Source organism: Heterocephalus glaber, unplaced genomic scaffold (assembly GCF_053883595.1).
Source record: "Heterocephalus glaber isolate CG9 unplaced genomic scaffold, H.glaber_assembly_v1.0 deba00001606, whole genome shotgun sequence".
Taxonomy (NCBI): Eukaryota; Metazoa; Chordata; class Mammalia; order Rodentia; family Bathyergidae; genus Heterocephalus; species Heterocephalus glaber.
Genome location: NW_028258377.1, coordinates 28984909 through 29000548, shown reverse-complemented (window position 1 = coordinate 29000548; position 15640 = coordinate 28984909). Strand labels below are relative to the sequence as shown.

At 44.6% G+C, this 15640-nt stretch overlaps 1 protein-coding gene across 3 annotated transcripts in view; it reads left to right on the top strand.

The window, feature by feature from the left end:
• The window catches only part of Adra1b (adrenoceptor alpha 1B), a 115529-nt gene that overhangs the window by 51242 nt on the left and 48647 nt on the right, over positions 1-15640 (top strand). For 2 of the 3 annotated variants that reach the window (XM_004836468.2, XM_004836467.2), the window contains 2 exons: positions 5731-5809; positions 15349-15414. The gene's annotated coding sequence lies outside the window, so the exon portion shown is untranslated. The remainder of the gene's footprint in view (positions 1-5730; positions 5810-15348; positions 15415-15640) is intronic. The other variant, XM_004836469.2, reaches the window with a different exon arrangement.

Sequence of the window (15640 nt, the reverse complement as noted above, 5' to 3'; positions counted from 1 at the left end):
CAAAGCCTTGAGACATCACCTCATACTCATTAGGGAGTCACTATCAAAAGGGCCAGAAAATAGCAAATGTTGGTGAGGATGTGGAAAAATTGAACCCTTATGCATGGTACAGCTGTGAGGAAAACAGTGTGGAGATTCCTTAAAAAGTGAAGGAACAAATATGACCCAGCAATCCCACTTCTGGGTACATATCCAGAAGAACTGAAAGCAGGATCTCAAACCCATATCTGTACTCTCATGTTCATTGCAGTATTGTTCACAACACCAATTTACAGAAGCCACTTAAATGTTTACTGGTGGATGAATGGATAAAGAAAATGTGACATGAACATACAATGGAATATTATTCATTCTTTAAGAAGAAGGAAATCCTGCCATATGACACCACATAATTGAACTGTGAAGGCATTATGCTAAATAAAATAAGCCGATCACAAAAACGCTAAATAATCCATGATTCCACTTATATGAGGTATCTAAGTAGTTCAATTTATAGAAACCAAAAGCAGAATGGTGAACATGGGGAGCTATTTAATGGGCACAGAGTTTCTCATGTAAAATCACAGTTCTAGAGCTCTCTTGTACAGCAATGTGCCTAAATTAACAACATTATACAGCTAAAAGTAGCTAAGTGAGTAGAGTTATATTGTTTCTTAAACACAAGTTTTTAAAAGGAAAAAAAATTGAGATGAAGTAAAACTGAACCTATTCTAACGAACCACTGACATATTAACTCTTGGGCACCCCCACACATAGGATCGTCCCCTGCTGCTATTTCTTAGTTCCTCTCCCATTTAGTTAATAGCACTGTTAATGATGGCGTCTGTGTTTTGCTCATGGTCAGGTCCCCCATACAATCTATCCCGGTGCCTGGCCACAAAGTCATTACTCAACCAGTGTTCCTGAAATGACTGAAGGAGCTGGTGGAATAGGGCTTTAGTTTCCCCATCTATAAAAAGGGAGCCTTAAACACATGCCTTAAACAGTCTGTGTATTGGAGGAATCCTCCTGGCCCCTTGGCTGGTGGGTAGTGAGAATGTGGGGGATTTCCTTCCTCCTTTGCCACCAGCATGTGTCTCTTTCCCTCCTGATGAGTCATCTGGGAGCCAGACACCATCGCTTTTGGACAGAACATGTCAGGTAGCTGCTTGGGAGCAGCAGGTCCATAAATCTGTGCTGCATCACCCACGGTTGCCTAGGGAACACTGGGGCCCAGCCAGGAAGGGGGATTCTGCAGCCAGGGAGGGCTGTGGCCAGTGTTCCAGCCGTCTTCCCCAACAGCCAGGCAGGAGCGTGACACTCTCTAGTGTAGAGCCAGTGTCCTGTCCCTGTAGAGGGCAAAAGGGGACCCAGCCAAGATGCCCTGAAAAGATCCAAGGTCCTCATACCAATCGTTCAAAGAGGCAGAAGCAATCAGTTGGCAAGATGATGGAACCAGGAATCAAGCAGCTGGGATCTAGTCTTGCATTTCAGTCTTTCATCATTTCACAGGCAATCATAAACAGATCCCCTTGTTTCCACTGTGGGTGTGAAGATTAATTGAGACATTTATTAAGCTGCTTGGCATAAATCCTGACATATAGCAAACAATCAATGGATGGATCTGTAAACATAATTATTACTTGTGTTGTTGGTAGTAGTAGCAATACTAGTAAACATACATTACACTCACTATACTCTCCCAAGTGTTACTCCATTTTACAGGTAACGAAACTGGGCTCAGGGCTGGGGATATAGCTCAGTGGCACTGCCCCATCTGGCAAACACAAGGTCCTGAGATCAACTGCCAGGCCAGGACCAAAGAAAAAAGAAAAAGAAACTGGGCTCAGACAGGTTAAGTGACTTCCTTAGCATCATTTGACTAAGAATTGGGTCCACATCATAGCCGAATGACCAATTTAAAGGATGGAGATTAGTCTGGTAACTCCCATGGGACTGTGTGGGAAGGACAACCCATACCTCCCAGCTCCATGCAGCTCCACATACCCAGATGGGCTCCTCTCCCCTCACTGTTTTCACATGATGACCCAGAACCCCTCCTGAACTTGCTCTGAACTTTACACCACTTCATCTTCAAATCTCACATCGAAAGGGTCCTGGCCACTCACTGGTTCTGCCTGGGTCATGTGTCCACACTTGGAGCTGGAGAACAGGGTTGCCCAGATCTGAGAGCTGGGGGACTCAGGGGAGAACCGGGGTTACAAAGGGAGACTAAAGAGAGACACAGACAAAATGTCCTCTATGTGTGTGTATCTGTGTGTATGTGAAAAGCCTAGAAAACATTTGCCAAAATGTTAATATTTATGCTCTGTTTCCTATACCTTTCCATAGTTTTGCTAAGCATAATTGCCCTTGATAACTTTTTAAAGCTACTTTCACTTTTTTTAGCATTTGAATAATGAAATAATACACCGTTATTTTAATTACATTTATTTTCAAGGCTATTGGCCTGCTCAAGAATGCCCCTGGTTGTGGTTCTGGCTTGGAGGGCACGGTTGAGGCACTTGTCTGGCCTCAGTTTCCCTGCCTGTGAAATAAAGGAAGGATCATACCACGCCTACAGTCTCTTCCAGCTGTGATTGTGAATGCCTCTTTCCTATGTACATACAGCAAATTTAAAAAGCGTAGCTATGCTGACTCTTAAGGGATCAGCTTTAATGCAAAGAAAATAATTGTTTCCAAGTAGAAATCAGTCCTGACTGCAAATGGGTATATTTGTGGAGTCAAAAAGTTTCTTCATGGGCCCAGGATTTAGCTCAGTGCTTCCGCCATCTGCCTCACAAGCACAAAGACCCAAGTTTGATTCCCGGTACCAAGAAAAACACACACCAAAAAAAACAAAGTTTCTTCATGGCCAGGGATTTAGCTCAGTGGTTCTGCCACCTGTCTTGCAAGCGCAAGGTCCTGAGTTCAATCCCTGGTACCAAAAAAAAAAAATGTTTCTTCATTAGTGAAACATGTGTCCCAAAACCTCAGAGAGATTCCTCCTCTGTGGAGACTGGCTATCTCCAGTCCAAAAAGATCTCTCTCTTCCTTACAGAAAGAAAACTTAACCTTACGGAACTATTGAGTCTTCTACGGGCTGGGCTCAGCACAAGGTGCATTACACACACAGGCAAATCTAAATTTACTGCACTACTTACCAACATTTTCTGGCAAATAACTAGACCCTAAAGCCTCCTTGCTGTTTAACTGCCAAACCATTATTGAATATGAATCCATGACTTACCTTTGAAGATCCGTAAGAGGAAGAAATACTGTCATTTATTCTTGTGTGTCCCTCAAACCCTAACATTGTGCATAATAAATATCTGCTGATTACTGGAATCTTCCCTCTCATCAGTGTTTTTAGGGCTCCATCAAGTCAATGGTTTGAGCAGCGCATTGAGCACATATCTTTAAGAAAGGATGATTTGGGGTATGTCTTAAGACATGTAAAAGTACATTGATTCATTAAACTATGTCTATGTACTACTTTGATTTTTAAAACTTCAAGTTTTTAGTTTTAAAAAAAGAAAGGGTGTTCTTTTTTTTTAATTCTTTTATTAGTACATTTTAGGTATACAACACAATTACATTTCTCATTGGGAACTTGTGCCTTTCCATGATGCATCTTGGTTCTTATTTTTTCCCCATTCCTAGCCCTCTCTTCACCCCCTCCACCCTTCCCTATTTACAAAGACTTTATTTCCATTTTTTCCATTTCTCATCATTTTTCCTTTCCCTTCTTTCCTTTCCCCTGCCCCTCCCACTACCCCTACCCCTTTGGACCTTTTCTTCCTATTTTGCATTATCGATTATTCATTCTAATTATTGGTACATTTTAGGTATACAATATAATGACATTCATCGTTGGAAATTTGCACCTTTACATAGTCTCTCTTGGTTCTTATAGAAAGTGTGTTCTTGATCCAAATCAAAAGGGAAGAATCGGGCTGGGGATTTAGCTCAGTGGCACTGCGCCTGCCTCGCAAGCGAAAGGTCCTGAGTTCCATCCCCGATATGGAAAAAAAAAAAAAAAAAACAGAAGAATTCATCCTGTTGAGGGTTCCTGATACTCACAGGACCTTCAGGTAATGGAACATCAGACAGCTAGACTTTGGGAACGGTAAGTTGGAAAAGGCCACAATTGCGGGATTGCTGGAAGCAACATTAGAGCTCAGGGACCTTGTGGGAGGACTAAAGTTGAAAGAAAGGCCAGGCTGTATAGAGGAGAATGGATTCCCAACACAAAATTCACCACAGATATAGAAAGATTAAAAAGATACAGAGAGAAAGACACAGTTCACCAAAGCAAGCCTCCTCCTAAATAATTTTGCCTACAGGAAGCTCTGCTTTCAGAGATAGGATGGGGAATTGGAATAAAAAGGTCTGGGCCAAAAACAAGAACAACAACCAAAAAATACCTACAGGGCCGAGGATTTAGCTCAGCGGTTCTGCTGGCTGCCTCACAAGTGCAAGGACCCGAGTTCAATCCCTGGTACCAAAAAAAAAACCAACAACCTACAAAGAGATGCAATTGGAAGACCATAAAACCAAAGTTTCACCATAAAAAAGAAGAACGGAGGACAAAGTTTCAGACATTTTGCTTTATTTTGACTTTATGTTAAGGCTGAGATCACCTTGCTCTTTCATTCATTCACTTCCTCACATGTTCACTTAGCTAATAAATACTGAGCACTTACATCCATCACATACTGCACTGAGTCCTTGGGTGAACAGAAAGAAAAGCCATTCCTCCTCTGCTGGAGTAGCAGTCTAAGGAGGGAGGCAGATAGCGATCAAGTAATCAGATGGAGGAGCATGTAACCACAGCCAAAGCAGACGCTCTGGTGGAAAGGGATGTGGTTTTCTGAGAGCTGAGACAAAGGAACCTTCCCTAGCCTGAGGAAGAGTCCTGCTTCACGCTGAGGTGTGATGAGTGGTTAGACAGGTCCAGTGCAGACAAGCCTGGCAGGACCGGCACTCAGACAACCCAGACCCTACAGCAACCCTCCCTATGAGGTGTTCCCTTTCGAGCTCTGTGAGCCTCCATTTGATCATCTGTAAGGTGAGGATGTTGGACTAAAATGATGTTTCTTAAAATACGGTCTTCTAAAAAAAAAAATACGGTCTTCTGCAATAGAGTCACTTAGTTTACTTGTGAAAAATATCAATTCCTGGACTTAACATCAGACTGACTGAATCAGAATATATGGGGCTGGGGCCCAGGAATCTGCATTTAAGATGCACTCTAGGTAACTCTTCTTTATCCTGGTAGGCTGAAATAATTTTGGGGTTTTTATTTATATTAGTATATGTTTGCAGTACATAATGATTATATACATCATGGGGAGTTGGTACATGTACATAACACATCTTAATTCTTTTTACTTCAACTCCCCTCCCTCTTCCTTCCTCCATATCTAGATCCCCTTCCCATTTCCCAAAGATCTATCTACCTGTTTCCTATTATCTCTCTTTTATTTTGTTCTTCAAATTATTTATACTTTGGGTTTCTCATATAAGAGAAACTAGGCAATCCTTAAGCTTGTGTGTTTAATTTCACTCAACATTATTGTCTCAAGGTGCATCTATTTCCCTACAATGGACTCAAATTTAACCTCTTTATGACAGAGTAGTACTCTACTGTCTAGGTGACTCATGCACAGTAAAGTTAGCATCACTGTATATGTAGGCAAACCTTTGCCTGCTCCATGGCTCTATATTTCTTTCTTCCTAAACTCCTAGGATCCTGAGGGAGCCGCAGCAGGAAGGGGTGAAGTGAGCAGACCCAAGAATTGAGTGAAGGGACACTGGAAATTTTGAGGTAACAAAAACGTACAAACTTTCACACCTACAGGTGATCTGGTTGTTTTAGGTCAGTTTCCTAGCTTGGCTTAAGAGCTCCAGACTCGAAACTCTTTTCTCTACTCAGCCCCTAGAATTTCACTGGAAATATGAACTCACTGGTATTTGTTCCCTGCCTTTTTCCCTCTTCTCTTTGTCCCCTTCTCACAGGCCTGGTCTTCTCTGTAGTTCCTGGGAGTGGATGGAGATTCACATGGGTCACCTTCCTTCCCTGCCCTTCTAGAAACGAATGGTTTCCCTTGGATGCAAAGGTCTGTGGTCTGTGATGCTGATACACAAGAAAATTCCTGTTGACACTAGTTATTCCAATGGCCAACCATGACAGACGGGGGGCCTGAGACCCTCCCTGCACAACTGAGCTGTGTTTCTGTTGCTTTACATACAGCAAGCTCGCTGGGCAACCACCCACCACACTCTACCCCCCAGGATGACCAACACCCTCACTGGCCCAGCCCCCAACCTAGGAATTCTCTCTGCAAGTAGAAACATTCCCAGCAAGCCCTGGGCTCCTTGGATGTAGTAATTTCAGGAGTTGGATCCCAAAACCAGACACATTATTTCTGCCTGCCTAATAGGATTCTTGTGTTCAAATGAGATAATATATGTAATGCATGTAGCACATGCCTAGAATACAGTAAGTTCTCAACAAATGTTAACTGCGATTATTTGAATTATTGTTTTGCTAGCCATTGTGTGTTTGGAGTAATATCAGGAAAAAAATCATCAGTTACATCAATTGACAAGTAAAAGGTTGGAAGAATAGCTGAGAGATCAACTAGGAAAATTTTACCTAAATATTCCAGACACTGAGAGATCTGCTGTGTTTTTAAGATTATACAAAAATATCAATAATAAGTAAACATTTCTTGAGCGCTTTCTAGGTTCCAGACATCATATTCCATTTAAATCCCCTCAACAACTTAATGTGGAGTAAGTACTACTAAAGTCCCCATTTTACAGACAGACAGAAGCTTAAATAGATGAAAAAACGTGCCTATGGTCAAGGTTTAACAAGCTACTTCTTTTAAGTTAACTGGCATCCTCTCCCTCCCCCTCCCCCTCCCTCTTCCCCCTCCCCCTCCCCTTCCCTCCCTCCCTCTATTTCTCTCTTCCTCTGAATGATAATACTTGGTTTGGTTGCCATGATGGGAACAATAACCGTCACAATCCTTAAAGACAATCATTTGCTCAGACCTTCCATCCTTCTTGGAAGAAGTGAGGCAGGAGCCTCATATAAGTTCCTTTGCGATTCCCAAGAAGGGGTTAGGAGGTGAGTTGTTTGGGTTTTTTTAATAGACACATACTATTTGTATGTATTTATAGGATACAGGGTGATAATTCAATGTATGTTTACAATGTGTACTGATAAAATCATGATAATTAGCATTTCCATTTCCTAAGACATTTATCATTTCTACGTGCTGGAAAACTTCCAACTTTTCTATTAATTTTGAAATATGCCATAAACTGTTGTAGACTACAGTTACCCTACAATGCTATAGAACACTGCAATTAATTCCTCCTGATTGTTTTGGTACCCAGTATCCAACCTCCCCCTATCCCCTCCCCTGCACCCTTTAGCTTCCACAAATGAGTGAGATCATTGGTATTTGCTTTCTGTACCTACCTGGCTTACTTCACTTTACATGATGTCTTCTGTTTTGTCCTAAAAGATAGGATTTCTTTTTGTTTGTTTTTGTTTTTGAGATAAAGTCTTGTTATACAGTTCAGGCTACTCTTGAACTCACTATGTATCCCAGACTGGCCTTTAACTTCCAGTGATCCTCCCTGCCTCAGCCTCCTGAGTGCTGGGATTCCAGGCATGTGCCACAACATCTGGCTCGGGATTTCATTCTTTTATAGCTGAAAATATTTCTTGTACATATACCACATATTCATTACAGGTAAGATTTAATCCTCAGATCCAGCCTCAGATCCAGCCCCAAACACTCTGCTTCCACGGATCTGTGTCTCTAGTCTCCTGAGAATCTTCCAGTCTCTACTTTTTTCTTCTTTCTCCCTTATTTTTTCAGGAAGGCCAGCATGTCGCCAAATTTGGGGTACTGAGGAGATCAAAACTATCGGTTTTCTAATCGACCTACCTGTGCCCTAATGCATGTCTGGATAATCTTGAGCACGTTACTGTATCTCTTTATCCTCAGTTTCCTCTGCTATAAAATGGAGCCAACAAAATCTATGACCAAAGTGTTGCCAGAAGACTGAATGAGTTGATGCTGTGGATGAGTCTGGTACAATGCCTGGTGTGTCCCTGCACTCAGCACATCATGGTTAATTCAAAAGAGTCCAAAGGAAGCAGGCAATATTGGCCTCTAAATGGATGGCACTAGGGGCAAGGGAAATATCTGTGGGGCTACCCAAGAACTTTCAGTTCCCTTATGTAGCTAAATGCAATTCTCCCAGAATGCTCCTCTCTAGAAGTTTCCATGAAATCTTCCCCATATCTTACTCCCCAAGTGCTCACCGGGGCAGTCTCCCAAAAGAAAAACCAAGCTCCCTCCTCTTTCTCCACCATTTTTCAGGACTCTGAAGGCAACCTTCCAAATCTTTCTATTGGGTGTCCAGTAAGCAGCTGAGAAACGCTGGGCACTTCCTGTCACAGCATTCCTCCACACACTCTTGAAATGGGCAGAGGAAACTGCCTCTTTCTCACCCTCTGCCCCCTCACCAGGTCTCCAGTGCCCAAAGTCGCACCACCTGCTACTCCTTAGGCATCTTCATACTCAGTCCAGGTTCCCACGAAGTCACCTCTTCCAGAAAGTAGAAATGAGAAGGCAGAACGGTGCTCTGACAACACTTCCCCACCTCACTCCCCTGACGCTAGGTCTGTCTCCTCCCAAGCTGGGTTCTAAGAGTTTGTCCAGATTCAATTTTTAGATGCCCCCAAGGAAAAGATTCCCAGCACTTCTTTTTTTAGACCGTTTTCAACTTGGTAGCCACCACATGTGAAAATCCCCCAATGGGGTTGTATGATTTGGTTAAGAGAACCCAAAAGACGAAGGATGAAGAAATTTGAAGTCTGTGTCATGTATTTCTTTCTTTCCTTATTTAACTCACATCCCCGTTCAATGTCAGACCCAATTCCCTGTCCACCCTCAGTTGCACATTTCTGTTATTCATCTTAAACTGCAAACTCTGGGAGGACAGGGGAGGCCAGCATCAAGTCACTTTATTCAGTTCAAGTTCTGCTCCGTGATCATGATACATGGTAAAACACTGGATTACTTCCACTGCCCCAAAGTGAAAGAGGTTACACTGAAATAGAGGGAGCTAGCAGGAGAAATGCTCAGCAAACAAAAGTAAGAAGTAACAGGCTGGGGATCCAATGATCAAGGGGCCTTACCAAGAACTTGGCACTGAGGAAGCTCCGATCAGAAATTCAGGAAAAATGGAAGGTAAAGTAAAGCAATATATATATAGACACTGTTAACAGCAGATTCTCGGTGGGACACTTAAGAACATTTAAAGAACCACTGATAGGGCTGGGAATTTAGCTCAGTGGTTTTGCCGCCTGCTGCGCAAGCACAAGGACCCGAGTTCGATCCCCGGTACCAAAAAAAAAAAAAAAGGAAAGAAAAAAGAACCACTGATAAAGGATAGCCCTTTCCCTTGGCAAATTTGGAGTGGGAAGATAGATAGGTTCATAAATAGACATAAAATCACAGAGAATAGTAACATAGTCATAGTAGCAGTCCTTTTTTTCCCCCTAGTGCTGGGGATTGAACCTAGAGCCTTCACACTGAGCTAGATTCTCGGCCCTTGTTTTAATTTTTCATTCTGAGACAGGCTTTCACTAAGTTGCTAAATTGCCCAAGTTGGGCTCAAACTTGCTATTCTGCCTCAGCCTCGCTGAATATGGGATTGCAGACATGTGCCACCACACCCAGTCTTTTGTTGAGGGTGTTCGTTTGTTTGTTTGTTTTTATGAACCAGGTCCCAGCCTAAGCACTACAGACTACAGCACATTTAATTCTCACAATGATCTAGTAAGTCCATTAGCTAAAGAAACTGGAAGCACAATTTTCAAGGCACAGATGAGGAGTGGAGGCTGGAAGGTTTATATAGCTTGCCCAAGGTCACACATCTGAGCAACTCAAACTGGGATTCAAACTTGGAGTCTGTGCCATGTTCCCCTGCCTGGCCTTTAGGTCCTCACAAGTAAAATAAGTGTTAGATTAGATAAAGAGTTAAAGTTTTTCTGCAAAAGGACAGAGAGCGAACATTTTAGACTGCAAGACAGATGGTCTCTGTTACAATTACTCAGCTCTGCCATTACAGCATGAAAGCAGCCACAGACAATATGCAAACAAATGAGTGTGGCTCTGTTCCAATAAAACTTTATTTACAAAAGCAGGTGCAAGGCTGGATTTCATCCATAGGCTGTAGTTCACAGACCATGGACTAGATTATCTCTAGAGTTTTGGGTTCTGGCATTTCAGAAATTCAGGATCCTGACTTGTGGCCATGGAGCCCAGAGGGACCAGGACATTGAAAACCCAACTGTAAGGAGACTGTTGGCATAACCTTTGATGATTTCTGCATCTGTGGTTAGAGTTAATCCTGTCACTGCCCCTTGATTTAGCTGCTAGTGGGGAAGAGAATGGACCTGTTCTGGTTCCAGAGGTGGTAAGCCTTTCAGATTCCATTCTCCAGCATGCCATACCCTTCTGCCCTGGCCCCCAGTTCTGCACCCCAGGCTCTCCTCAGACATGTGATATGAATTCAGCCTCTAGATGACTTGGCAATTCATCTGTACCAGCCTGCTGCAAAGAGCTGCCACTGAGCTTTCTCAACCTGATCAGGGAATGTGGTGTGATCTGCAGTGCTGGGTTGGGGGAATCCATGCTCACCAAAGAGTGACAAGTTGTAATTACCACATGCAAAAGCAGTTTTGTCCAGAGAGCACTGAAACTCCTCATTCTTGGGAGCCTCTGACATGCTGCCTTTGGAGGCAGAAGAGGTGCCTCACTGCAGCCAGTGTCCCCTGCATAGAAGAAAGGACACTTGTCCTCTCTCGTACCCAGGGACACAAAGGGACAAAAGTTTTCCTTTGTATCCCCATAGACCCCAGGGTGCCTCATGGAACAGATGCCTCACACCTCCAGTTCCTTTTTTTTTTCCTTTTTCTTTTTTTAGCCTCATTTATTGGGTGTTTTGTATTCCAGCTGTGCTGTTAGCCCTGTGACCTCGGGCACCACTCTGAACCTCAGTTTTCTCATCTGTAAAATTTCCATAATAAAAACACGCACCTAGAAATATTCTTATTCTTATGAGGATTAAATGAGATAATGTACATGAAGGCATCCTGGCCTAATGCCTAGCACCTCATAAGCACCTAATAATTACTAGCCGGTGATATTACTATTACTCTGCACTAGGTACGCTGCACACATTATCATATTCAACCCTCAGCCATAGCCCTGTGAGGTAGGGACTGTTACGATCTTCATCTCACAGATATGGAAACCAAGGGCCCAAAGTGGTTATGTGACTTGTCCAAGGGAAAATAGAAAATAAATTAGTGGAACTGGGACATAAACCCAGGTCTATTGTATGCCAAAGTTCTGGCTCTTAATCACTTTACTATCCAAGGTCACAACAGTAGCTATTAAAGGATGGAAACAGGATTAGAATCCAAGTCGGCTCTCAACTCCTTGGCAGACCCAGCCCTGCCTGGGAAGCAAGGAAGAGCAGCCTAAGGGGCGCCTCTGCAGGACTCCTCTCTGACCTCCCTCCCCTCTCTGACCTCTGCCTCACTCAGGACCCTGATCGCATTCTGTTTTCTGCTGTAATTTCCTTCAGGCTACCACAGAGCCTTCTGGTGCATTTCTTTTTTAATCTCAGTCTAGTGCAGGAAGAAGGATGCATGCTTTGGAGTCAGATAATGATGCTTTGAATACCAATCCTGCTTACTGACCGAATGGTGTTGGCCACATCACAGGATCTCTCTGAACCTCAGTTTCCTCATCTGTGAAGAGGATAATGCCTCCCTTGTGTTGTTGTGAAGATCTGAGTGTAAGCACACAGCGTACCCAGCGTGATGCCTGGCATCGAGTAGGTAGTACTCTCTGAAAGGTGCAGTGCTGTCACCATCTGCATGGCACCTCACTCAGGGCTAGGTTATCCTTCACTTAGTTCAGCCACAGCACCAGTGTGGTGCCGTGCAAGAAGTAGATGCTCCTGTCTATGTCTGGTTAGATCGGAAGCTGCAGAGAGACGGAGAAAAAGAACCAAGCAAAAACCCATGATCACAGGTGACAGATCTCCTACCAAGACCCCCTAAGCAGATCCCGAAATCTGCCAGCCTCAGTTTCCCCACCAGACAAATTCAGTGACTGCTTCTCTTAAAAGGCTCAAAGCAGTGGGAGTTTGCAGCATCACAGGTTTCTAGTGAATAAGATGGATAATGAAAAGATTCTTCTTCCCCAAGCCTTGAGTGAGTCAGAGCTCTGTGCTTGGCTTTGCCCCAGGGAGTACCGAGAAAATGAAATATCGTCTGTATCCTCATGACACCTAAACAAATGGTCAGTTCCATGGGTCAAAAATCAGGCAGAAGGGTTAAGAGGCATCTCCATGAGGGGAGGGGAAGAGAGCAAGAAAGTGACCATCCACAAACGTTGCCTAGTGAGTCCTGTATATGGCTGCTATTAAGGATAATGCCTATGCACTTTATGGTGGGAAGTTTGTTTTGCCTTTGCAAAAGATGCTGGCAAATGACAACATGTCTGCAACCAGCAAGGATTCTGAACTTCTCTATCCAGCTCAATAATCTCTTCCACATCTGACACCTGAATCAAGGCATGAGTTCTCACCTACACCACAAATTCTTCTCTTTCATAATAGAGACCAAGTCAACCTCAGATTTGCTCCTTCTTTTTCTTTCCCTCCTGGCCTTTTGCCACCATAGAAAAATGTCTGATAGGCTCAGCAGTCACACTGCAGCTGGTTACTGTGATTATGTAGACAGGGCTGTAGCTGGCTGTTCAATAGCTGGTGAAAATAATGCCCAAGAAAGTGGGAAATGGGCCACACAATCGAACTGTGGACTTAGAACTTACCCTCCATTGTGTCCCACCCCGGCCCTCCCCACATCCTTGCTTTCGTACTAATCATCAGCTTTGTGCCAGCTCCCTGGCCTTCTCTTCTCCATCCCTCTGTACCATGGGCATAAAGCAATCCAAGAGACGCTTCCTCACTGCAGCCTTGAAAAGGCCTGGGAGTGGTGGAAGGTGAGTGGATGACACCTACACCCACCTCTGACATGGAAGATGCAGACAGAGGGCATCAGGGTTGCCTTCAGGGGCCACTTTAACTGCAGAGGAAGCTGACTGCCTGGAGCTACAGCATCTCAGAAGATCACCTGGGTCAGCCACTGTCTTCAGTTTAGTACATAAGCCACCCAAGACCAAGAATAACCTCTCTTTTTCATTAAGAGCCCTGGCAGAGAGCAGTCCCAGTCTCACACTCCACTATGAAAGTCATCAGTGGCTGTCCTGGGATGCTTTCTCTGCAGCAGAGGAAGAGCCATATCCTATATACCAGGGGAGCTGGGTTTGATAACCAGCAATGCTCCTGACCAGCTGGGGCAGCTTGCCAACTCCCTTTACCACTGCTCCAACTCCATAGTGGGCAAATGGGAAAACTTGGTAAGCCAGGTGTGGTTGCTCACACCTATAATCTCAGCACTCCAGAGGCTGATGCAGGAGGATCACCACCAGTTCAAGGCCAGCCTGGGTTCTATAGTCAGTTCGAGTCCAGCTCGGACTACATGGTAAGACCCTGTCTCAAAAAAAAAAAAAGAAAGAAAAGAAAACTTGGGTTCTGAGAGCCCTTGAAGATCTGCTCTGAACTATGAATCTCTTATTGTAAAATCTTCAAGTAAAACTTAGGCCAGAAAAAAATGTTTTCACAGCAGTATCCATCACAGAATTTTTTTTAACTTTAGGAAAACTCCTTGAATTACATATTTTGTGCATTTGGGCAGTCTGCATTTTAGTGGGAGAAAGTTAGACTTTCACATATGTGATGACCACCTGCCATTCTCTCTGAAAAAGAAAAGTAAAAAGATATTAAGAAGCATGGATGTAAATCAGAGTGGCCTCTGCTTTCCTCATCCCTTAATACTAAATTGTAATGTTTATCAAGGACAGGTGTGCAAAGCCTGAGATGCAGGCTGCACCCTGGAGTAATAGAAGGTGTCAGGCTCGACTTTTCTGTCTCCAGCTGGCACAGCCCCTGGCTCCACCAAATGTCACTAGCCACATGACCTCAGGAATCTGCTCTCTCTAAGCCACCATTTCTCATCTGTTCATGGAAAATGATTATGCTCTTCTCAAAGAATTGTTATGAAGAACAAAAGAAAATAAGTAAATGTTTGACAATCTGCAGGAACTCAATACATTTGAGTTCCTTCCCAGTAGCAGTAGCTGGGGCCCCAAGTTTACTGTGAAGCACACAGCTGCAACTATAAGTCACTGTAACAGTCTCTCCACCCCTACCTCGCCCAGGGGGAAAGTATGAGGTGGCAGCCAAGTGCTCACCTTTGGGACAGACTCCACAGTAGGTTCCAGTCCCAGCTCCTCTCTTTGACAGCTATGTGAACCTGAGGAAAACAGTTCAATTTCATGGAAATTGGTGTCCTGTGCACAAAATAAAAAATGAGGGGGAGAATGGTTCTTCTCTCATAGGCTCAAGAGAAAAGGCAGTAAGAACTTAGTATACTCTCTAAGACAATACGTGTTGGGTAACGTTAAACTAACATAAGGCTCCTCCTTGGCCTTTTGGTGGCACTTATACTTTCTCTGGGTACCACTGATTCACCTCTGGGGAATATATCCCTGCATCTGCGTGTCCCACTTGAATATAAGGCAGAAAGGAGAAAAGATCAACAGGTAATCAAGATCCCCTCAGTCCCTTCCCCAGACTTTTGGTGCTCTCTCCCCTGCCTCCACTATAGCCAAATAGCTTCTCCTCTCCTCTCCCTCCCCCTTTCTCTCCCCTCCCCCTCTCCCTGTCCTCTTCCCTCCCTCCCTTCCTTCCTAACTCAAACAGCACTTCAGTGACATCATTTAAAATTTCAACCCCCTCCCCACGCTGCAATGCACTTCCCTCTCCTCACTTTATTTTTTCCAAACACCTGTAATCAGATGGCATGCCTCATAATTTGCTTATTTATGTGTTTACTGTCTCCTCTCACTAAAATGTAAGCTCCTAGGCCGCAGGAGTCTTTCCCATTTGTTCAAGTGCTACACCTACAAAGCCCAGCACAGACCCCTGGCCAGGGCGTGGTCCTTGGGACAGCTCACTGAATGAATGTGCGCAGCGGTGAACGGTGAACGAGTGGAGGAAAGGACGAATAAATAAAGACTCCTGGTTTTATCAGACCGAAGAGGTTGCATCTGGGAGATAAAGGATGCAGCCTGGCTCGATGTGACTCAAGGCCCTACCACCTGCCTGACCCTGGAATTCTTCCTCTTTCAGGGGCCAGACAAGGGGCACGCATCCCGCGCCAACTCCGAGACCTAAATCCAGGAGCCCTGCTCAGAGGTAAGGACCCCCAGAGGGCCAGGAGGGGAAGTCACCCCAGCGGCCACCTCCGGCCGGACGTGGGGATTCCCCGCTGTGGTCCCTCCTCCCGCTCGCCCCCCGCCCCCCGCCCCCGCAGAGGGCGCCCCGGAGCCGCTGGGGAGCGCGGCCCGCCTGCGCTGGCTAGGGAGGCGGCGGCGTCGGGGCTGCGGGCTCGGTGGCTGGGCCCGCATTGCCCCCTAGTGCC